Genomic DNA, 26182 nt, shown 5'->3' with positions numbered 1-26182 from the left:
CTGTTGACCGGATTTTTTTTCGATCAACAAACGTATGTTTTTGTAAGACTTCCTTTTGGGATCAAGACCTCAGTATCAGTATTGATTAGAGCGTTGGGCAGGAATATTACAGAGGAAGTAAAAGATAATACCATACGCTATATGGATGACATCATTCTCCCGAGTAAAACCATAGAACACATCGAAAACCTGGAAAAACAATTCGCAAATTTGAGGGATACTGGTTTCAAAATTAATCTCGAAAAATCAAATTTTTGCCAGACCGAGATCCTATTTTTGGGGCTTGTTGTAGATGGTAATGGGATCAAAACAAATCCTGCAAAAATACAGGCTATCAAGAATTTTCCATGACCCCAATGAATTAAACATGTTAGACAATTCTTGGGACTATGTCAGTTTTTCTCAGACCATTGCCCAAATTACACTAATACTGTTGCATTACATAAAATCAGCTTCATGGTCCATATCGCACTTCAATAGATTCACATTTAAGTATTTATTTATTTTCCACCTAGTCGATATAATGATTGCTTAAGGCAATTTAATGGTTAAAAGTGGTTGAAGCTATAGGTGACAGCAAGGAGGTTCTTGACACACCTATATCCCCCGCTCCTCCATCTCCTCAGGTGCATGAGCAAGGAAGAACGCATCATCAATATTACACCAGACACAAAACTGTGAAAGAATGACAGGAGTTACTGTTAATACTTATTTAATAGGAATTGACAACTAGGAATTAGTTATATTTTCATCTGCGTAATCATAAGAGCCACCCTGTGATATGTGGATTTCTTCATTTTGACAATTACTTATAAATTGTATAATTTTTCATTTATAAATTGACCTTTTTCATGAATTATTAAGAAAAGAATATTCATTAGGACATATTCTCTATGGAATTATGTACAAGTGTTTCCTTGACGACTGCTTTCAATTGTAAAAATAATTTATATATTTTCTCTTGAGTTATTTGTTTGTTTAAATGTTGTCAATCTTATGTTAATTTTAAGGACACTTCCTCTAAAACATTACTTTGTCAATTGATATATTTTTCATCTTAACAGTGTTATGTGGCTGAATATGTTGATAATATATGGAACATGTACCACTCTTAACCATTAAATTGCCTTAAGCAATCATTGTATCGACTAGGTGGAAAATAAATAAATACTTAATTGTGAATACTGTATCACCTTTGCAGAACTTATTACATAAAAATAGCAGATGGTGCTGGAATCAAGAATGTGGAGAGGTTTTCACAAAAACAAAACAGCTGTTAAATGAGACCATAAAATTAGGATATCCCGATTTTGAGTCAAAATTTATTATACAGACCGACGCTTCAACAGTTGAATTGGAGCTGTACTTTTCCAGGAAGTCCCAACCAATCCTGTGAATAACACATATTTGGCTTTCTATAGCAGAAAACTGAGGAACCATGAATCACATTACAATACTATTGAATTACAAATGCTTTCTATTGTCAGCGGTTTACAACACTGGCGGAAGTCTATTTATGGTTACCCTGTTTTGCGAACCGATCATAAAGCCTTAATATTTATGCTGAAAACTACCATAACGAATGAACGGGTTTTACAATGGTCTCTCTTTGTCCAGCAATTTAATATTGAATTTGAACACTGTCATGGATGCGACAATGTCATCGCTGATGCGTTAGTAGAAATCCAGAAGAGAATATAGTTTCAATACATCATGTGGAACTGATGGAAGAAGATCATTAAATTCTCTGAAGATTGGGATACCTACGACAATCTCAAAGGCGAGATGTATTCATTAGGAAGCTGATCAACTATTTTAGTAGGAATACTAATTGGTGACCCAGATTATGAGGCAGTTCACAAACTATCTTTCCACTATTTAATGAGTAATGGGATATTACATAAATATGTGGATGTGGATCATACAAAATTAAGGATTTTTTGTTCCCACCAAATTACAGAAGGGGATAATATTGCTTACCCACAGAACTAGTGGCCACGCTGGGACTGATAAGGTAGTGGCTACAGTCCAAGAAACATTTACATGGCCCAAGATGCACAAGACTGTCCGGATGACTATAAGAATGTGTGACACGTCAGCGGGTGAAACCAAATACCCACTTGTTAAAACAGTATCCCATTCCATTATTGCCCAATCAATCTAGATAGGTATTCGCAATAGATCTGTTCGGACCTCTTCCTTGGTCTGCTAAAAGCAATAAACATGTGATAGTGACAATAGATGTCTTTTATAAATTTGTGTCATTGTTTGCTATACCGAAAAGCATCACCAATTTCAGCAAGCAATGAGACAACTTGGAATTAAACATGTTCTTAATTCAGTAAGATAACCAGCAGGTAGTCCTGCGGAGCAGATAATGCTTGAAATTGCTAAATTCCTTAGAATTTATTCTGGGACTGGATGAAAGTGTTACTCATTCTTATGGACTACCATAATAACACTATTCACGAGTCTACTGGCCAAACACCAGCAGTCATTCATCATAATAAATATCCTTCTAGACCATGGGATAATATTGTACAATGTCCACCTGACGTTAGGTTATCGTTCGAGAGAGGTATCGAATTGACAACAGAACACCTGAGAAAGCAAGCTGATCGATGACTCAGAAGAGTGGCAAAGAAAAAATTTCACAGACCTTTATGTGTGAATGAATATGTTCCAGTAAGGAAACCAATGGTATCCAACCCTACGGAATGTTTCTATGGTAAGTTTGCTGACTTATATATTGGACCATTTAAAATCACAAAGTCCTATAATAATAATGCTTACAAAGTGCAAAGCTCAGACGGACGGAGTGAGTTTACATTCAATGAGGCAAACTTGAAACTTTATTATCCACCTGAGTAAGGAGCAGTGAAGGAGTCAAGGTCATTAGTTAGGTGGAGATAGTGATCAATAATCTCAAGGACATGGTAGTAGTTGCCAATATAAGTGGAAGAATGTTTTCGAACTTTATTCTCTATAACTCAGATCGCCCAACTACCCTTTGAGAAGTGTATTACTGTACGGAATGAACCTCATCCACTACTATTACAAGTCAAGAATAGGAACTTGGAAATAAACTGCAGGAGAGAGATGAAGCATAACTGACACCTTGAGGTTGAAAGATTATTGATAAAATTTTATCTTGGAATAAAATTTTGTCGAAGGGGTGGATGTGACAGTATGGTTCTGTCCGAATGGCTAAATATAGAGCGATATGACAAAAGACACCTGGCCTCTCTGTGTCAGCATGACACGTGCCGTATTTCCTTTGCGGAGCGGCAAAATGCTTTCAATCGAGTGGAGATGAACTAGCTCGACATAAAAGAAAAAGATAGAGAGAAGAAATAAACAAATTATTCACCCTCACAGCTGTCTTTCATCCTATAAATGCAAGAAAATATCATGGGGAAGTACTAACGGTACGATCTACTGTAATTACAGATATGTGCAAACATGAAACCAGGTCATACAGTTATAATTATATTATATTTACAATATTAAGAATTTAATTTATACTTAAATCTTTAACTGCATTTGTGTGGCTTTAGTGCAAATTAATATAAGGAGCTTACAAGAATTCAGTATCTGAACTGACTTGTACTTCTGACGACTAGTGGGAGGAAAGTGCTCTACTTCAATGAGGTAATAGACATGTTCATACTCATTCTGCTTTATCATCAATTCATATCTTCGCTCTGGAACGTCAGTACAAGACGTCATTCTGCTTCTGACTGTCGCAGGAGGTAGTAAAGAGGTCTACTCGAGTGTCTGCTAGGAACTTTTTGATTTTCCATCTGGATTTCAAATACTTTCTCGTTAAATTTCATTTTAATTTTACCAATCAAGGTTCCAGACATTCATTTACTCATTCAATTAGCTTCCACAGAATGTAAGATGAATGTACAGTACAGGAACCAATATTAAGTACCATATGTATGTAGTTTTTTAAACTTATTCTTTGAAGCATCTGTTTTGAGACAATAGTGAACAAAATTAAAATTGGGGCACAGTTCCAAACATGTCACATGATATAATGATGAAAGAACACAAAAGTCAAAGTTTTTATGGATGATAAAAAGCAAAAATTGGGTAAACAAAAGAACTTCACAGTAAAAATTTGTAAACAGATTTGGAGAAGGAAAGCTTGGGAATAACTAGTAATTTAAATTCCTTTTGTTCCATTTCATTTCTTCCACAATTCATGTACAAAATTCTCATAACTTTCTTTTGTTAACATTATGGCTCACATGCATTAATTAATGGAAAGGAACAAATTTTAAAACAAAAAGGATTGTAGAAGGACAGTTCAAGAATAACAAGAATTTAAATTCCTCTTGTTCCATTTAATTTCTTTCACTATTCGCAACTAAAATCCTCACAACATTTTTTCACATTATGAATCACTTTAGGAAATATTATAAAATAGAAAACATCCCAACAGAGTTACCTTTTACCTGGAATGTTACTGATTACAAATTCAGTTCATTTCTCTCTTGTATTCTAATCAAAATTCAAAATACAACACCTGCTAGTGTTCATTTCAGGTCTTGAGTTTATATTTTAAGAAATAATAACTGCACTAAACATGCTATAATGATGAAAGATACACTTTTTCTTTTTCAAATTATCATTGAGCTGCTGTTTGAATATTAAAGGGTGGGCAATCCTGAACTTTGCCAACTTTGGTAAGCTGCCAGAGACAAGCTTAAACATTCAGGCAGGTTTCACGGAGTTGCCAAGTATCAGGCTTTTCCTCAAACTATTAATGGAGACAAATGCTGACAAGAAGTAAGCTGTGACACGAAATGGAAAATGATCAAGCAGAGGCGGCTTTTTATCATAGAGAGAACAGAATCTGTCTAGATTAAGTGGTATTATATAGCAGTTTTTTATTCTATAATTATAATGTCATGAGTATTAACCCAAATGAACAGATTTGGTGCATATAAGGTTTTTAGTATCTGCCTCTTTTCACACAGATCTAACACCTGCTTAGTTCAATATTAATGACATAACCTGAATCACTTGCATTTTAAGAAATAATAACTAATAATAATCTTGGTTTCACTATGTGACACGAGTATTGTTACTTAGAAAAGGGGATAGGGAGAGGCCATCATGTTTTGAATCAGACTGTAGTGTAGTGTAGTATAGTAGGACACCAGCTTCAAATTATATGATCATCAAATTATAATCATCACTGGTCGATCTAGTCAATGAAAAATTTCTAGATACTTCTGAAGTACTTGATAAGTACAAACAATTACAGAATATATATGACAAACCAGAAATTACAACATCTGACTTCCATTCCTTTTTCTCTCTCAATGCAATATAATCTACAATAACACACTCATAAATACAACTGAATCGGGAAAGTTACATACAACAATACAAATCTTAGGTTCAAAAACATTTATAGACCTTTATTAGCAATTTATTGGACTATGCAATAAGAAAATCTGAATGGTGCTAACACAGTTAAAACATGCTACATGAAACACTGGCATTCGATATGAAATACAACTGACAAATATATTGCACCCAAGGAGTGAACATTCTTTGCAATGGTATGCCTCTTTTAAACTAACATACTTTTAAGAGAGAGACATTATCTTCATTATTAAGAAAAAGGAAGCTATGTCTCCAATCAGTTATAATTGTAGAGTAAGATATGATGAAATTACATTAATATTTGAAAATATTGTAGAAATCAGTATAAAGGAATAAAATTCATGCATACATTTTAGTAAACACTATTCAGAAATTCAGTCAAAGACTAAAATATGAGATTATTCCCCCCATTAACAGAATATATCACAAATAAAAAATATATCATCACTGCATGACCTCACTCCAGATTACTTATCATGGGAATGCAGTTTGGTTTTTTTTTTTCAAGAAAGTAAGATAATATCAATAATAATAATGTAAAAAAAAAGGCATAGGTCTACTTGTTTTGTGCAAAGTAATTCTATGTTCAGATAGTAATATTACAGTTAAAGTGAGACAACAGACTAAGGCGCTCTAATGGGACAAATAAACACAGTAATAACATCAAAAACCATTAAAACACTATAACTTATCTAAGTAAATGCAACAGTATTATTACATCAAAGATCTAGGTACCCAAGAATTACTGTATCTTGGCAAAAGTACGTATAAAAATGTTGCCTATTATGAAATATGAAAAGATATGTATATTTACTACTACTGCGCACATAGGATAAGTCAAAAGAAGAGAGTGCATAATATTTGTTCAGATAAAAACTTGCATGTCCGTTGAATGTGATTTACAAAGCTCCACATCAATCTCAACAGCAAAATCCCAAGTAATGACTATTTTCAAAATTCTTTAAATATTAGTACGTAATATACTTTGACTGTTGTTCTTGTCTTACAACCCAATGATATAAAAATTTAAAAATGGAGGATATACCAAAATTATGAAAAATAAAAACATAATACAACACAATTCTTGGAAGTATACAAGTGCATGCTTTAAACTTAAAGAAATGAGTTAATTTAAAAAATTTGATCCATGCTTTTGCAACTGTCTATTCTAGTATGTTATGTAAGTACATAGCAGAGAAAATATTTATTTATTTCTGTCAGTCATATTTTGTATAAATGAGTTGTAAGACTCTCAAATAAACCTCACATTATTTTGCATTTTCTCAATAAATTAGTCATAAAAAAGAATTTATAAAAATAGTTTTATGACTGACCCTTATAATTACACCACAAGACACCCAAGTATAAAACTAACAAAACTAACCAACTGTTTGACCTGAGAGTAGATTGTCTAATAGCTATTGCTAAAATTTCACTGAGAATAAATGCTTCCCTGCTGATGGACAGATGACTTCCATTGTTCATCCAGATTAGTCCAGGATAATATTTGGCACGGATATTTCTGAAATACAGTGAGGTCGCTATTAGACAAAAATTGTAAAATATGATTTTAACACTGAATCAGTATACAGAATGTAGCAAATAAATGGCATTTACCTTAATACTGTACCTTTTTTTCTCCAACACCTTTAGACAAAATTAATATTCAAATACTTGTATATTAATTGTGAAATTTGTCACAAACATCTTCAATATATGTCTCATGTATAGAATTGCTCTTATACTAACTTATCTAAATTACTTGTAATTAGTGATGGGCAGTCTGAGACGAGGTCTCGAGATTTCTTGGGATTTCTCGAGACTAGTGCAGGCACTATTTCTCGCGAGAAATTTCGAGAGATCTCGAGAGCTTTGTCCTCGCATTGTGCGGTGAGCAGCGTCGTAGGCCTACAGGTAGTCGGAGCTGAATGTTGTTTGTGCCATGCATGTGAATAGCCAACCATGGGCCTTCTCAATTTCATAAATATGTGTCAATAAGCGACTAGGACGTTCATTTCTACCGAGGTCTATTTTGACGCAGTATAACATAATTATAAAGGTTATGCATTCTGGCATTGTATGCACTGGTAGGTACACAAATGAGTGGTTTAAGTACAGAACCTGACGGCTACTGTAGGTACACGTACTTGGATACTAGAGGAGTGCATCATTCGAACTCGAGACGAAGCAAGATGCACCTTGCTGTATATGCAACCACTATTATGCATGAGTGGAATGTGTGATCTAAAATGCTTCCGTTTGCTCCAATTCTTTCGACATGTAGGTGTACATCGTTATCAGACCCCGCATTCAATAACATATGACCGCTGCTTGTCATTTACCAATATTTTGGTAACGAAGGAAATAATTCCTTACAATGTTATAAAGTATTCGCGTCATAATTAGGTACTTCGATATTATATGACAGTGAAGAGTGAAATTGTGTCTAGTTGTACGCGACAACTTGAAGGCGATGCCCAAAACGCAGTGTAGGTCATGGATGTCGGTTATTTTTAAGAGATGTAACATAGGACAGCCCACTGTGTTGCTTATTCAAAAAAAGTAAAATACATTGGCAGAAATACTTCTGGGATGATCCGGTACTTACAAACGCATAATATCAGTGAAGATGAATCGTCACAGAACACCTCCGGCACGGTCTGAATCACAAGAAGCTACCCTGCCGACAACGATTGTGAGGCATCCAGGTAGGTTTACATCCTAATAACAGTCATTAACAAGCCATATGGGTTATTCAGCTAAGAAGTCCACCTGAAATAACTCTTGAACAGTTTAAGATACTGGCATTCTGTCTTCACTTTCGTTAATGGTATTAAGGAGCTCATAGTTCAACATGCAGTGCTTTCCTAATTTTTTGACAAAATTTATCGTCACATACGTTCACATATGAGAACTGCTGATGAAAACTATCAGGCTTACACTCGTAGTTACTGGACGTCACGTCGCACAGCTCGCAGCACACGAGAATCTGTATCGAGAGCGTTGCCCATCACCCCTGCTGAAAGAATTGGAGCAAAATCGGGCATTTTAGATTACACGTTCCACTCATATGTAATGGGGTTGCATATGTAGCAAAGCACATCTTCCCCGTCTCAAGTTCGAACATTGCACGCCACTCATATCCTATCTACAGTTATTCACAAATTATGCAGGGTTATTCAGCTAAGATAGCCACTCCAAGTATGTCGTGAACAGTTTAAGATACTGACATTCTATTTTCACTTTCATTAATGGTATTAAGGGGTTCATAGTTGAACATGCAGAACTTTTCCAGGCTTTTGACAAAATGTATTGGCTCACACGGTTTCGTATGAGGACATCATTTCACGCAATAACTGCCAATGATGTACTATCAAGTTTACAGTCATAGTTACTGGTACGTCGCACAGCTTGCACTACAGGAGGATCAGTTTCGAGATTCTCCCGAGAGTCTTGAGATCTGTGACATCAGTCTCGTGAGTCTCGAGCGAGAGCGTTGCCCATCACTACTTGTAATTTTTTAAAACAAATTATAACATTATATACAGAAATAGACATAATACTGAAGGGGTTGCGACAAAATAGTGCCAAGCAACATTTTCTTAATTTTAAGGAAGAGCAATTAGAAAGTTTGTTCAACTCATGAATTTGTACCATTCACGGGTATGACATATTAATAGCTTTCAAAGGTTCATTAATATTCATTGTAAGTGATGTACAGGCACAATTTCTTTTGGTCTGTTATATATAGGGTCAAAAGTCAATAATTTTAATACCATGCCATAGAATATTGTGGCTTGGCATTTTATTGCCCCAGTGGGAGTGACACGTTAAGAACATTCACGATAATGAAACAATTTCAAATATTTTAACTCTTTTAATCCGAAATGAAAACTAACACCACAATCCTCAGTTGAAATAACATTTCCTTCAATAATATTTAAACTGGTAGCATTGGAAATCAGGGTGGAACTGGCTAATGAAGACAAATTGAAATCAACATATATCTGTTATGGGAAAAGGTCTGTTTGTATCTTTTCACTATGTGTTCTTTTCAGAATATGGAATGTTAGGAACTGGTAAGTTCACATAAAATAAAACTTTCTTCAGCTTATCCCAGTTATTTCTGGGGCTGCTGGAGCCACCTAGGCTCATCTTAGGTTTCCGCTGGGGACTGAAGACCAAATGCCTTTCCTGACATCACATGATTCTTGAGATGAAAATCTTGACCCAGAATCGACTGGGATTCAACCTCAGCCTTCTGGGTGGGAAGCCAACAGCTAAGCCACTGAGCTAATCACACCCCTCATTGTAAGTTCACATGCATAGCATTAAAACTAACAGATCAGCAGCTCCTTGCTTACACTTCTTCAACTTCGTTAGTGTCTGCAGAGTCAGGAATCAAGCTGTGATAGAACTAATGATGGACAGGTGGGACACAGTCCAAGAGTTTCAACACATCTTGCAGCTTTTTCTTTACTTTTCGTACAGTAGTGTACTTTTGTTTAATGGTCATCGTGGTGTTGCCTCTTTTAGTTACAGTCTTCAAAATCAATATTCATTCATGTTTTTAGTTTGATAAGCTACGGATTAGTTGTTTCAAATTTGAAACAAATCATGCCCGTGAATTAAAATTCCATGCCACTTACACAGGCTTTTTTACTGGTGTTCACGAGTCCAGCTTTTAGAGCAGCCAGGTCATAAAATTTGCTTTGTTTCATGTCTGTTACACTGAACTACTTCTTTCTAACACATTCTTGAATGATGCGTTCCCAGTTGGCAGGGTTTACACATTTGGGTGATTTCGTTGGTACTTTTCACTTTAGGCAAAGTCTATCTGATTGCATGAATGTATAGCCAGATGTTAAAACCAGTGAATTAAATAAGACTAGTTTTTTCTGGCCTTCCGCAGTTATCAGAAAAAAATCACGAGCTTTTTAGCATCGACACAGTTTGTTCCGAGATACTTCAACATTGCACCATCTATTTCGTCACTGCCTCTTCCTGCAATACTCTCATCTCACAAAAACATGCAACCTAAGTCTTTGCCACAGTCATGAATTCCCACACTGTATGTCCACAATTTCTGTAGATAAAATGCTAGTGAACAGGTAAGTTTAGGTGTTGGTATGGTCTGCTGTAAATCGACGGATGTTACATGAACTGAAGAATTTTGTTTTGCTAACTCACAGTATTCAGCCATCTTTGGTCTCAGTGCATCTGCAGACCGGAGATGAAATTCTTTCTCACTCCTGAAAGATCTTTTCTATTCTTCGGAGCAATGAACTATTTTCAATTGTAGAGAGTCACACGTCTTGCAGTTATCTGAAGGTGGGAGTTTGAATCCAATATTGTACTTTTCACTGAAAATGGGACTGTATTTATCCTTGGCTGGGACTTTTCTTTCAGCAGCAAATTTCAAGTATAAGTTATGTATTTTTTCATGTTACTTCCTAAGTACATTCTGTTATGTTTTTGAATTAGACTCTAATGTGATTGAAACTTTGAAAAACTCTTACTGTGCTGGTCAACTAGTGCTACAGCCCCATCCGAAGCACGATTAGGCCTGTTGTTATGATTTCCTCTTCTATCTGTTGGAGGTGTGCTTGCCTTTGACTTTATTTTCCTTATTATATTGTTAACTCTTCACCAGTGGTTCTGCAGACTATGAACACTCATGAATGAATTCTTGCAGATTTGCTGGGTTATAACATCGGTTTTCACTCCGTAAACAAAGCTATTTTGTTTGTAGCATGGCTCGCCTTCAGGTACTCTCTACCTCCACTTTACAGGAATAGCTTCAATACATCCAAATAAATACGCAAATGTTTATCAAAATTAACAAGAACCCCAAACCCATTAAATATATATCTGTTGTTCTTGGAGTTCAAAACATCTCAGGGCATAGGCGACACAGATCTCAGACTTCTGCCCCTGCAACAAAATTTCCGGTCTTGCTGGCTACATATTCTCTTCCTTCATTTCTCTTCCTCTCATTCATATGTATTTTCTTAATGTCTCTTTCTCTTCCTACAATTGGGACCTTTCTCAGGTGAACGTAATGGTGGCCTTGATAAATGACCCAGGATATCCTAAACAGTGGAAAACACCAAGCATCGGTACGAGAAATACCCATGTTGTATCCTCCCTTATGTAACTAATAATGGTTACTTCACAAGAGTGCTGCAAAATTAGGCACTGGTTTCAATGTAACTCATATAAACCTCTGATTGTAAGTGATAATGAATCATTTCTGGGCAGATTAAGACAGACAGCAAGTGACTTAAAATCGGAACAATATAGTGTCAAGCCACACAATGCATATCTTAGATTTTTGGTAAACAAAAGCCTTAAACCAACCAAAGTGCACCTTGAATTGAAAAAGCCACTTGCTATAGATCCTAATTACATAATAAGTTACATAACCTCAGCAACAGTGGCAGAATCTATCATGGTCAAAATAATGACAAGTGACACTTACATCACTTCCTATTTCAGAGGAAATTTCACATTCTATCTGTGGAAGATATTCTGGGTCTACATCTGAATCACTGGTATATTCTTCAAAATCACTAGATAACATGAGCTTTCTCTTACAATCCATAGTAATCTGGGTCTCCTTGTTGCTTGATACTGTTTTGCTCAGAGTATTTATAAGAACTGTTGGGGGCAACAAGATGAAAGTCACATGCAGAACCTCCGGAGTGTGTTTATATGTAGTGTTTCCAGTATTAACTGATAGCTTATCATAATCGTAAAAAATTTTGCTTGGCACTCTTTTGCCCCAACCTCTTCAATTGCTTTTCAATACAGATGAAGGGAGTCAGCTAAATAATGCATAAACGAGAAAATGTAAAAGTGAAATTTCTTCATCGTTGTTTTCATTTCCCCTTGTCTACCTCCTGCTAGGTTGGGGTGCTGACGGTTCTTCTCCACTGGTGCCTCTCCTTTCACCACTCCCCTTCAGTAGTTGTATTGTATGTAGAGTAGAGGATAAGAAAAGACAGGTGGAACAGGGTCACGGGAAGGAGAAGAGGGAGGAGGAAGTAGCTTCTGCAGCTATCAGAAAAGATAGGGCTGACCAGGAGGGGAGGGGATCAAATGAGGTGGGTAGGGTTGAGGCTCTGGTCATGGGGGATTCCATCGTTAGACGTGTGGGGAAAGTGTGTGGAGGAAAGGGAACCAGGGTAGAGTGTTATCCAGGAATTAGGTTGAGGCAGATGTTGAGGAATGTAGAAGAGAAGGAAGAGGGAAAGGAGAAGGTGGTAGTGTTTCACGTTGGTACAACAACGTAAGGCAAGCTGATATAAGTACCAACATGGTTGGAGATGTGGGGGATCTGGTAAATGCAGCACGGGTGATGTTTAAGAAAGCGGAGATTGTTATTAGTGGAATACTGTGTAGGAGGGATACTGACTGGAGGGTGATTGGGGATTTAAATAAGACTATGGAATGGGTATGTGGGAAACTGGGAGTGAAATTTCTAGATCCTAATGGGTGGGTAGGAGATAGGGATCTGCGATCAGATGGCCTTCATTTAAACCGCAGTAGCACGTATAAGTTAGGAAATTTGTTTGGAAGGGTAATAGGGAGGTACATTCAGGGAAACGGGGTGGCCTAGAGAGCGGTGATAAGGGAACAGGGAACTGGAAATCAAGTAGGGATGACATAAAAATTGTTTGTGTTGAACTGTAGAAGTATTGTAAAGAAAGGAATAGAACTGAGTAATTTAATAGATATATATTTACCAGACATTATAATAGGAGTTGAATCATGGCTGAGAAATGATATAATGGATGCAGAAATTTTCTCACGGAACTGGAATGTGTATCATAGAGATAGGATAGGAATGGTGGGAGGGGGAGTATTCATTCTGGTGAAAGAAGAATTTGTAAGCTATGAAAAAGTTAAAGATGAGACACATGAAATTCTAGGTGTAAGGCTCATTTCTAAAGATAATAGGCAACTTGATATATTTGAAGTGTACGGACCGGGAAAGGGTAGCACTGACACGGATTCAGAATTATTTGATAAGATAATCAGCTATGTAGGAAATGACAAAGAAAGAAATGTGATTGTAGCGGGAGATCTGAATTTACCAGATGTTAATTGGGAAGGTAATGCGAATGACAGGAAGCATGACCAACAAATGGCAAATAAGTTAATATGGGAAGGACAGCTGATTCATAAAGTGATGGAACCAACCAGAGGGAAAAATATCCTAGATATGGTGCTGATAAAACCAGATGAACTCTATAGAGAAACTGAAGTAATAGATGGTATTAGTGATCATGAAGCTGATTTTGTCGTAGTTAAAAATAAATGTGATAGAAAGGAAGGTCTCAAAAATAGGACTATTAGGCAGTACCATATGGCTGATAAAGCAGGCATGAGGCAGTTTCTAAAAAGTAACTATGATTGGTGGAAAACGGTAAATAAGAATGTAAACAGACTCTGGGATGGGTTTAAAGAAATTGTTGAGGAATGCGAAAACAGGTTTATACCTTTAAGGGTGGTAAGGAATGGTAAAGACCCACCTTATTATAATAGAGAAATAAAGAGACTAAGAAGGAGGTGCAGACTGGAAAGGAATAGAGTTAGAAATGGTTGGGGAAGTAAGGAGAAATTGAAGGAACTTACTAGAAAATTGAATCTAGCATACAAGGCAGCTAAGGATAACATGATGGTAAGCATAATTGGCAGTCATACAAATTTTAGTGAAAAATGGAAGGGTATGTACAGGTATTTTAAGGCAGAAACAGGTTTCAAGAAGGACATTCCAGGAATAATTAATGAACAAGGGGAGTGTGTATGTGAGGATCTTCAAAAGTCAGAAGTATTCAGTCAGCAGTATGTAAAGATTGTTGGTTACAAGGATAATGTCCAGATAGGGGAGGAGACTAATACTAAAGAAGTATTAAAATTTACATATGATAACAATGACATTTACTATAAGATACAAAAGTTGAAAACTAGAAAAGTGGCTGGAATTGACAAGATTTCTGGGGATATACTAAAGACAATGGGTTGGGATATAGTACCATATCTGAAGTACTTATTTGATTATTGTTTGGTCGGAGGAGCTATACCAGATGAATGGAGAGTTGCTATAGTAGCCCCTGTGTATAAAGGAAAGGGTGATAGACATAAAATTACAGACTAGTAAGTTTGACATGCATTGTATGTAAGCTTTGGGAAAGCATTCTTTCTGATTATGTTAGACATGTTTGTGAAACTAATAACTGGCTTGATAGAAGGCAGTTAGGTTTTAGGAAAGGTTAGTCCACTGAACCCCAATCTGTAAGATTCCAGCAAGATATAGCAGATATCTTGGATTCTGGAGGTCAAATGGACTGTATCGCGATCGACCTGTCTAAAGCATTTGATAGGGTGGATCATGGGAGACTACTGGTGAAAATGAGTGCAGTTGGACTAGACAAAAGAGTGACTGAATGGGTTGCTATATTTCTAGAAAATAGATCTCAGAGAATTAGAGTAGGTGAAGCTTTATCTGACCCTGTAATAATTAAGAGGGGAATTCCTCAAGGCAGTATTATCGGACCTTTATATTTTCTTATATATATAAATGATATGAGTAAAGGAGTGGAATCAGAGGTAAGCTTTTTTTTTGTAGATGATGTTATTCTCTATAGAGTAATAAATAAGTTAAAAGATTGTGAGCAACTGCAACGTGACCTCAAAAATGTTGTGAGCTGGACAGCAGGCAATGGTGTGTTGATAAACGGGGTTAAAAGTCAGGTTGTGAGTTTCACAAATAGGAAAAGACCTCTCAGTTTTAATTACTGCGTTGATGGGGTGAAAGTTCCTTTTGGGGATCATTGTAAATATCTAGGTGTTAATATAAGGAAAGATCTTCATTGGGGCAATCACATGAATGGGATTGTAAATAAAGGGTACAGATGTCTGCACATGGTTATGAGGGTGTTTAGGGGTTGTAGTAAGGATGTAAAGGAGAGGGCATATAAGTCTCTGGTAAGACCCCAACTAGAGTATGGTTCCAGTGTACGGGACCCTCACCAGGATTACCTGATTCAAGAACTGGAAAAAATCCAAAGAAAAGCAGCTCGATTTGTTCAAGGTGATTTCCGACAAAAGAGTAGCGTTACAAAAATGTTGCAAAGTTTGGGCTGGGAAGAACTGAGAGAAAGAAGGAGAGCTGCTCGACTAAGTAGTATGTTCCGAGCTTTCAGTGGAGAGATGGCGTGGAATGACATTAATAGACGAATAAGTTTGAGTTGCGTTTATAAAAGTAGGAAAGATCACAATATGAAGATAAAATTGGAATTCAAGAGGACAAACTGGGGCAAATATTCATTTATAGGAAGGGGAGTTAGGGATTGGAATAACTTACCAAGGAAGATGTTCAATAAATTTCCAATTTCTTTGAAATCATTTAGGAAAAGGCTAGGAAAACAACAGATAGGGAATCTGCCACCTGGGCGACTGCCCTAAATGCAGATCAGGATTGATTGATTGATTGATTCCATTTGTCTTCTTTATCTTATGCTGTTCTTGACAGAGTCTCTCCATCTTGCTCTGGGCCTATCTCTTGCCCTCTTTCCTTCTATCTTAGCCTCCAACACTTTTATAACTTCATCATTTCTTACTCTGTCTCTCCATGTCTTCCCTACCATACTCCTCAGGAACTTTATCTCACTGAACTGAATTTTACTCTCATCTCTTGCTGTCAATGTCCAAGTCTCTGATGCACATGTTAATATAGATCATCCTGTAAAATATCTCTACATTTTATAGGAACATCTCTGTTCCCAACCAAGTCCTTACATTCTGGTAGATCGTATTTACCACTTGTGCCCTTCTGCCGATCTCCTTATCCAATCTTGCATTATTTCACTGCCCAAATATTTGAAATATTTGAATATTGAATATATGAAACAACCTTAAGATTTTGTCTCCTGATATTAACGATTCCTTTTCCTTTCCTTTTTCCTCGTCATCACTACTGTTTTGCTCTTGTCCAAACTGATTTTTATACCTTGTTTCTCAATGTTGTCATTTAAAGCAGGATCTGTTGCATTTCCCCCTTTTTATGGAATAAAGTTGTTCTTGCTTGCTTGAGACACTCCGTAGAGTGGCTGGTGTGGGAAGACTGTTTATAACAGCATGCATCAAGACTCGATCTGGACCAGGTGATGTGTCAAATTTGATGGCCTTAACAGCACTGATGGTAGGGTTGTATTCTTCATCAAGACTAGCTCTTTCACAGTTTGTAATATGCCTTCACGTATGCATATATTCTCATTTGAAAATTGATCATTGAATTTTTCAAAGGTTACATCTGGTTTGGCTTTACACACCAGCTTGTCTCCCTGAATTATGGACTTTACAGTTTTTTTCCCGTTCTTTGTAAAAATTGTGTTTCATGTTTTTCATGAAGAACAAATGGAATTTGTCAGTTTCTTGCAGTTTTCACCCAAAGTGTTTTCTCTTTGTGTTTCAATAAACAGATCAAAAGTATCTCCTATAGACTCTATATGTCAGTGAAAACTATTATCTGAATGCCAGGAAAACAACTATTAAAATGTGACTGTCCGTAACTATGGGCCTTGTATTTTGGTGAAATAAAACAGATTGACTTCAGTGTTAAAACTGACACTATTTTGGTAGGTATTTTGTGAAATAAATTGTCATACTGACCGATTCTTGTGAAATCTTCCTTATAGTATGGGGTAAATTTAACTTATTTTGTGATAAGGGGTTTTAAAGAGAACCCTTGTCATGTATCCTAGTTATTAAAAACTTAAAATGACAAAATATACAAAGTGTTATAAAAATAAAGAGATAAATCACAGACACCTCAAAATGAAATTAGGTGACCTTATAATGCTTGCAAACACTTGCATGCAAATTCACTGTAGTTTTCTACCAAAACACCTAAAAGTTCACTAACAATGTCTTCTTTCTTCTCCTCTTCGTCGGGCTGAGTGGCTCAGACGGTTAAGGCGCTGGCCTTCTGACCCCAACTTGGCAGGTTCGATCCTGGCTCAGTCCGGTGGTATTTGAAGGTGCTCAAATACGTCAGCCTCGTGTCGGTAGATTTACTGGCACATAAAAGAACTCCTGCGGGACTAAATTCCGGCACCTCGGCGTCTCCGAAAACCGTAAGAGTAGTTAGTGGGACGTAAAACAAATAACATCATCATCATCATCTTCTCCTCTTCCAGATGTGCCTTCACTGTATTTTGCAATGTCATATAGCCCTGGAAGAAACTGTTCATGAGTATGTTAGCAAGAATAGGTATACTCTTCCAGCACAGGTAGCTTCACATAATATAACCTTCTGCTCATTACTGCTTAGATACTTGAAATATTTTACAGCGTCATTGACATCATCTAACTCTTTGAAGCACTCACCAGATCACAGAGATATTCTTGTATACTGTATAAACAGCTAGTAGTTCAATGTCATATCAAAGGTTTTTGGCGATGCAAATATGGGAAAGGGCTAGGACTAAGAAGGTAGTGGCCATGGCCTCAATTAAGGTACAGCCCCAGCATTTCCTGGTGTGAAAATTGGAAACCACGGACAATCATCTTCAGGGCTGCAGATGGTAGGATGGGAACCCACTACCTCCCGAATGCAAGCTCACAATTGCACGACCCTAACCACACAACTAACTCATCCAGTGGGAAAAGTCTGACTGTCTTTTCATCATGATCGTATTTTTCCCGAAGGAATTCCAAATATTTATGCTTGCACTTCCCAGTACTTTTTAATGTTTCCCTAGTCATACTAATGCACTAACTCAGACAGGTGAAGTAGCTGGGCGTAAGCTTAGTTATATCTAGTTTGTTGGCCCAATACTGCACGTAAACTAAGTCATCTCAAATTAAGCTGTTGAGAGTACACACTCTCTTCGTCACTTATGGAGCACTGTCAGAGGACATGCCAACATCACTGTAGTCTACCGAGTACTTCACAACGGCATTATTTATATCGACAACACTCTTGCGAATCAACTCTCTGCAACGTTTTCACTGAAGCAACGTACAACTTTGAAGGCAGGGCATCTATAGAAAGTATATGAAACAGAATTATGGAAACAGCTCCCCCTTTCTGATTGGTAGTTTCATTGCAGTGAATTATCAGTTTTCTATTTCTCACAGCTTGTTTCACTTTCTCTTCATATTCTGCTTTAGTAAGTGGGATGTATTTTAGGCAAATAGTATTTGCATGGGGAAGGTCACCAGCACCTATAAAAATAACACCACTACACAAATGAATATAGGAATACTTTAGATGACTTTTACAGTTTTTGGAGATGCCAATGTGCCAGAATTTTGTCCTGTTCTTTATGTGCTGACGTATTTGAACACTTTCAAATACCAACAGACTGAGGCAGGATCGATCCTGCCTACTATGGCTGAGACGGCCAGCTCCCTAATAGTCTAAGAAACTCAATCTGGGGATTTATTTACAATAGGCCTACGATTACAGTCATATGAATTATTCATCTTAACTGTTATATACTTACTCATCCACTCCCTCATGCCAGGATTATATAATTTCTCAAGAAAAATGCTGGCTTGGATGAACGCTTTTGCTGTGTATTACAAACTGCTCGCTACTGCTTTTCAACTTCTTGCAATATAGAGTATCGCTGACTGTTATTTGCCACTTAGATATTAATTTGCTTCATTCTTCCTTTTATGCGTTTCTGATTCCCTGCAGTGTTTATCACAAGAGTCTTTTCGTTCCCACTTAATACAAACATTACAGTATTTACACATTAGAATCTTCCTTGCAACATCAAATACTTAGAACCCCTCACTGTTGCATTTCTCATCCCTCAAAAAAACTGTTGTGACTTTAGTTTTTGGTATTTTTACATTTAAATGCTGGATATTTGTCAATAAAGTTTCATCAGTAGCAAATTCGCACTGCCAAATAGTATAATGAGCACTGCTGTATCTATGACCACAATGCCATTTGTTATAATCAATAACAGATATCTATTTTTATCGATTGCCAAATTGAATACACATACAATAAATCAGATATTGTGATATTTGTGTTATTGTGATATTTTATGAGTTCATTTTACTAAAATATGATACTTTAAGTACCTACAATATCATATATAGGCAAGAAAGAAGATATGAATTTTTTTTATGTATGTCGCTACTAGCAAATAAATTCGGTCTCTAACCATAACCTATAATTGGCATCATCATAGCAACCATATAAACAAATCTTCATGTACACTTTAGAGCTTGTTGTGTTCACAAATTGAAATGAAATGAAATGCCGGGAGTGTCCGAAGACATGTTCGGCTTGCCAGGTGCAGGTCTTTTGATTTGACGCCCGTAGGAGACCTGCGTGTCGTGATGAGGATGAAATGATGATGAAGACGATACATACAATCAGCCCCCGTGCCAGAGAAATGAATCAATGATGGTTAAAATTCCCGACCCTGCCGGGAATCGAACCCGGGACCCCTGTGACCAAAGGCCAGCACGCTAACCATTTAGCCATGCAACCGGACACAAATTATAATAAACATCATAAACAAAGCATGCTATCAAGTACATAACCCACAAAATATAATGGTAGACACAAAAAAGCACAATAAAAGCCATCAAAGTAATTTAAAATCAGCGAGATGGGGAGTGCAGAATTTAATGATTTCCCAGAGTTCCAAAACCCACATTGTTCACTCAAATTCAGAATAATATAACATGTTTAAACACATATAAACATTAATCTAGATCAGAAAACATTAGTAGAAAGGATAAGCATCCAGAAGAATGGCACAGGTCAGGTGCAGTGATGGGTATGTAAGATCTGAAAAGTGTAACGGGCCATGATTAACCATAAAGGAAATATTCTCAACTGTCTTAAGTAATGGCATATTAGATTTCAGCTCGGCTTATCATTCGTTTGTATTTTAAGGAAATGTTTTCTAGTTGTACACAAGGTACAAACTATTGCAGGTATTGGGTCTTTGCAATGTGCTTCTAAATTAACATCAGTCCACAGGATCAGTATATCGGGTGGTTCACCACCATGGGATCTAGTTTTATGAGGACGGTTTGAAAAGTTCTCGGAATCACCGCTAGATGTCAGTGCTAGAGCAACGAGGTTCCCGCGCAATAATCACACATCCTTTGTGAGTGAACACGTGGCGCGTCAGTGCTCTAGCTGCATGAGTGTGGTAGTGACGACTCTTTGTTGTTGTTCCTGCGTAGTGACTTGTGACTATGGAAAAAAACTGAGATTCGAGCAGTGATTAAATACTTTGTAAAGAAAGGTATGAAAGCAAAGGAAATTCATGCCGACTTTCAGAACACACTGGGGGACTCTGCTCTTTCATTTTCAACTGTTGCCAAGTGGACCAGCGAGTTTAAATTTGGTCGGGAGAGCTTGGATGATGATCCGCGTAGTGGACGGCCAAAAAGTGTTACAACCCCAGTATTTATCGCAAAGGTGCATAAAATGGTCATGGACGATCGTCGACTGAAAGTGCAGGAGATTTCTGAAGCTGTAGGGATGTCTTCTGAATGGGTATATTATATTTTAACCGAAGAATTGGGTATGAAAAAATTATCCGCAAGATGGGTGCCGCGGCTCTTGACATTGGACAATAAACGCACCAGATTGGAAATGTCCAAACAAAGTCTGGCCCATTTTCAGTGCAAACAACAAGATTTTTTGCGCCGGTTTGTGACTACAAATGAAACTTGGGTCCACTACTATACCCCAGAGACAAAACAGCAGTCAAAGCAGTGGAAACATGCTGATTCACCACCACCAAAGAAAGCAAAGGCAGTGCGTTCGGCCGGAAAGGTCATGGCCTCAGTTTTCTGGGATGTAAAAGGCATTCTGCTGATAGATTATCTTCCTACCGGTCAAACAATTACGGGGCAATACTATGCAAACCTCCTATACCAACTACAGGAAAAGATACGCGAAACAAGGCCTGGTTTGGCAAGGAGAAAGGTCATTTTTCATCAGGACAGCGCTCCACTGTACACAAGTGTTATTGCCATGGCAAAACTTCATGAACTGGGGTACGAATTGTTGCCACATCCACCTTATTCACCTGATTTGGCACCATCAGACTTTCATCTATTCCCCAAGCTGACATTTTCCTCGGTGGACGGAGATTTTCTACAAGGGAAGAACTGACAGCCGAATTGGAGAGGTATTTTGGAGGCCTGGAGGAATCTCATTTTCGAGATGGGATCAAGGCACTGGAACATCGCTGGACCAAATGCATTAGTCTACAGGGAGACTATGGGCCGGTTCTACCACCTACTGGTAAAGTAGTGCGTAATTTGCCCTCCGCGTACAAGGATGTTTCCATTCGACCACCCCCAGGTAGCGCTATTGGTAGCATAAATCGTAGTTACACGGCGCGTAATTTATCGGCCACTTCGAGGGCCCGATAAGACTATACCTAAGTAATAATAATAATAACTTAAATGTTTCCACCTTTTCAATACAATATATTCACAAGATTACAAAATTATACGGTACTAGTTTCGACCCCTGGGTTCAATACGGACCAAAAACATGAAATTCATAACCATCAAAGACTTTACCTGCCGGGCATGTTTTGAGAGTTGAACATTATTAGCTGTATTTCTGGTGACATACAACTTAAATTAGCTTAGTATACTGAAAAAAGCATGATACTGCAACAGTGGCCGATATTGTATTGCAGGATCTTGAACATTAATGCTTCCCTTGTGTTGCAACGGTCACACCAGCCTCTCGCATCGGTAGCTTAGGGAACACATTTTATAACTCAAGCTTTCGTAAAGAAACTTTAAAAGGATATAAAATCAAAATCTATTTGGAAATAATTTCAAATGGGCTTTAATTTTCTACTTTTTCAGTTTTCAGACACGGGGTATAAGTTAATGTACGTAACCTAACTGTTCAAGTGTTCTCATAGCATAATGGCTAACACGCTCACTTCATAATACAAGGTATGCAGGTTCGAGTCTTTATTATGACAAATCTTTTTTATTTCCATTATTAGCGTTGTGTTAATCTGTACGCCTCTTTTCATACGTTCTTTTGTTAATATATTTCATTGAAATATTTAATTACAATATTATGTCTACTAGGAAATTGCTTTATATGTATGCTACTTATAGAAAGTGATGTTATGATTAATAGCACATAGGACTGTCGCCCAGATAGCAGATTCCCTATTAGTTGTGTACATAGTCGTCTTGTAAATTATTTCGAAGAAATTGGAAACTATTCCATTCCTGAATTCTTCCTATGAATGTATATTTATCCCGATTAGTTCTTTACGCTTACAGTGCCTTCCAACTTTATCTTCATAAAGTTAAACATTAGAATGAAATGCTTTATCAATAAATGGAAGCATGTGGAACTAAACGAGGTCACAGAACTAGTTGCAAATAGAGCATCGTGGAGATACTTAATCAATTCACAGAAGCCTGCAGATAGAATGCTCAAAGGCAATAAGTCCGTAAAGAAGATGTGTGTGTATAGGCCTACGTATATGGAAGCGCGTAAAAGAGAGTTAAGAACAATGGCAGGGAACGAAAATACATTTTAAAACGAAAATTAGAAATACGATGAAAACCTGCGTACCTTCTATTACGAAGCGAGCGACTTGACCAGTCTACTATGAGAATACTTTTCAAAAACGCTGCCTTACATGGCAGGTTATAACGGGCGTAAGAAAATGTAATCTCGAGGATTTTAATCCCAATTAGGTATTGATATTGAAGATCATAGATTAAAATCACGAAAGCTTGACATAAATCATTGTCCATAACTCTTAAGACTCCCCTTATTAGGCTTTTTGGTGATAACCAGCAAACACAAGCACAGGGAAATAAGACAATTGAAATGAGTTTCATGCATCTGATGATAGATAGCACCACACTTGAAAGCGAGAAGTCGCTGAAAATCAGTCTAGTCAACTTCATATATCGGTGTCTAGCTCCAGGTAGCTACCTAGCGCTTATGCGGAGGTGGTTGGAGGCAAGCCAAAGTACCAGCTGATTTACACCTCCAGGTAGTTTACCTCCCGGGCAGCTGCCTGCCACTTTATCAGCAGATGGTAGAACCGGCCCTAATGTTGAAAAATAAAATCAGTTCCACCGAGGTAAGATACTTAATTCTAGTACATTCCGAGAACTTTTCAAAGCACCTACGTATGTAATCTGCCGTGTTTACTACAATTCTGAAATATATTGGTCCCTCTCCCTAAACTGGGGTAATATAATGAGATGTGTGGTTATGGGCTAGAAAACAGCAGGAATCGTGATCACCACAATTAATTCATTACGAGTACCCCGAATGCACCCGTAAAACTAGAACGTGCACACACAGACCAAGAACAGGTATTGTATAGACTAGGAACTGTTCACTGCATCTCAAGCCTCACAACAGCTCATTTGTCAGGGGAGCGGTCAGAGAAGTGAACAGTGCTCGAGGGTTAAGAGGTTTGAATTCCACGCAGGCATTTTTTTTTCAGCCAGTTGCCTGGGATCTGGGAAGGTTGCGCACTTCATTAAAAGTTTCCAGAGACTGATTTGTTTATTTGGCCCGGAAAAAGGCCGTTGGTATGGTGGCATTTTGTATGAAGCTGGGTTGAATGAAGCTAGGAAACACGTGACAGGATTTCAGATACCTATGTTGTTTAACGCAGCACCTGCTTGAACTGACGACCTGTCATCAATACAAAGCTGTGCATGATGTTGTAAGGACAGTCCGGCACATTGCAACACCTCTGGCATAACAGATTGGCATGCCTCAGTGATGAGTTGTGTAAGCTGACCAGGACTAGCCAGCTCCTGTGCATACACCAGTTGTTTTACATGGCCCTATAAAAAAATTCAGGGGAGTAAGATCGAGCGATCTGGCAGGCCAGGGGACAGGTTCTCCCTTTCCTATCCATTTATCAGGATACGTTGCATGGAGATGGTTCTGGATAACCATTGCTGTGTGCAGTGCAGCTCCATCATATTGAAATCACACCCTGGAGCAGTCAAGGAGTGGCACATGTTCCAAAAACGGTGGTAGTTCATCTTGGAGAAACTGGAGATAATGTTCTCCTGTCAGAGGTCCCTCAAAGATATAGGGACCAATGAGGCAATTACCGAGTGAGTTGGCTGTGTGGCTAGGTGCGCACAGCTGTTAGCTTGCACTCAGGAGATAGTGGGTTTGAACCCCACTGTCGGCAGCCCTGAAGATGGTTTTCCATGGTTTCTCATAATACATGCAGCATTATGTCGATTAATGGTTCCATTGTTGTGGAACCGCACTTCGCCCGTAAATAAGATGGTTGCTAAAAAGGCAGAATCAGTGTCCACATGCCGTAGAGCCTATTGGAATGCCACCCGGGCTTCGAAATCATGACCATGGAGATCCTGGTGTAAGTGCAGATGGTATGGGTGAAACTGCTGGGTATGCAATATCCGCATAACAGATGTCTGGCTGATGTTTGTCTCCTTTGCAATGGCCCATGTGATAGTGAGAGCGTTATGCCGGATAGTGTCCAAAATAACCTCTTCATTATGAGCAGACATAATGGGATGATCATGAACAGGCTGTATCTTTAACAGGGGCTCAGTAGCCCGCAGACGTCTTTCCACACTCCAAAATGTCATGCCTGTCAGTTGTCATCTATCCGGATAGAATTCTTGATACAGGCGTTGTGCTTGGTATGCATTCTGTCTAGCTTCTCCATAAATGAGTAACATATCCAAACACTCTTAGCTGGAATAAATTACAAGGCAGTGAATAAGCTTTGTGCTGTGTTGTGACTAGCCTCGAAGGAAGAGTTCTCGCAGCTACATACCTACCTTCCATCGCATGTTGTTATTGTTCCAATGTGGCACACTTTGCCCTACTTATGGTCTCAGAAGCAGGGAACATGTACAACGTAGCTAACTGATGGTCTGTGGCTTGGACACAGGCAATCACCTCCTCATCCTTGTCCAACTCACCTCCATACTCTATGCTATGATATATGGCCAAATTAAAAAAATCAGTCTGTGGAATCTATCAAGTCTGCAACCTAGCACATCCTAGGCAACTGATGGTTTAAAAGCAAAAATTTAACACGAGATTCGAATCTTTGAGCACTGTCCACTATCACATCTCCAGCAGCATTCTTACCATCTGAGCTACTGCAAGGTTTGACATTCAGGGTTCGCAGCCTACACAGTATCTGCTTCTGACCTGTGTGTGGACCTCCTGTTGTAACGTACGTGTTCTTTGTATCTGTGCTCGTTTTACGGTTCATTCAAGGTAGGGGAGAATCTGAGAAAATAGGGTAGATGGATGAAACAGGGTACCTTAGTACGTGCTGCCATTTTCCAGTGAACATAGTAACCTGTTTCTCACTTGACGACCTTCATTCTTAGAGCAGCTGCTATCTGTAGAGTGCAAGTGTGCATTCTCTCAGAAGAAAACTACATTTTCACACTGTCATATTGTAATATACCATTGTGAATTGTGTATTTATATATGCAAGGCACTATTTTGAAGGCTGTAAAGTAAGTATGATATAAATTAAACGTCTGCACTACAAACTATGAGTGTTTCAAAATGTATGTCCCGCTTAAGTGCCGTTGAATTCAACTTGTTCGTAACATGGCATTGTTGGATAAAGCAGAGTACCACTAAAGAACAGGGTAGTACCCCGTTTTATCCAACCTATTTAAAATGGGAGTTTGTGATTCGGAAAATACTGATTTTAATAATAATAATAATAATAATAATAATAATAATAATAATAAT

At 37.8% G+C, this 26182-nt stretch overlaps 1 protein-coding gene across 2 annotated transcripts in view; it reads right to left on the bottom strand.

Moving 5' to 3' along the window:
• Positions 1-4337: 4337 nt before the first annotated feature.
• LOC136856796 (lachesin) overlaps positions 4338-26182 on the bottom strand; it is a 160471-nt gene continuing 138626 nt past the window's right edge. The window contains exon 7 of one of the 2 annotated variants that reach the window (XR_011017515.1): positions 4338-6925. The gene's annotated coding sequence lies outside the window, so the exon portion shown is untranslated. Of the gene's footprint in view, positions 6927-26182 lie in introns of both variants that reach the window. The other variant, XM_068224963.1, reaches the window with a different exon arrangement.

Source organism: Anabrus simplex, chromosome 1, assembly GCF_040414725.1.
Source record: "Anabrus simplex isolate iqAnaSimp1 chromosome 1, ASM4041472v1, whole genome shotgun sequence".
Taxonomy (NCBI): domain Eukaryota; kingdom Metazoa; phylum Arthropoda; class Insecta; order Orthoptera; family Tettigoniidae; genus Anabrus; species Anabrus simplex.
This window is presented reverse-complemented; position numbering and strand designations above follow the sequence as displayed.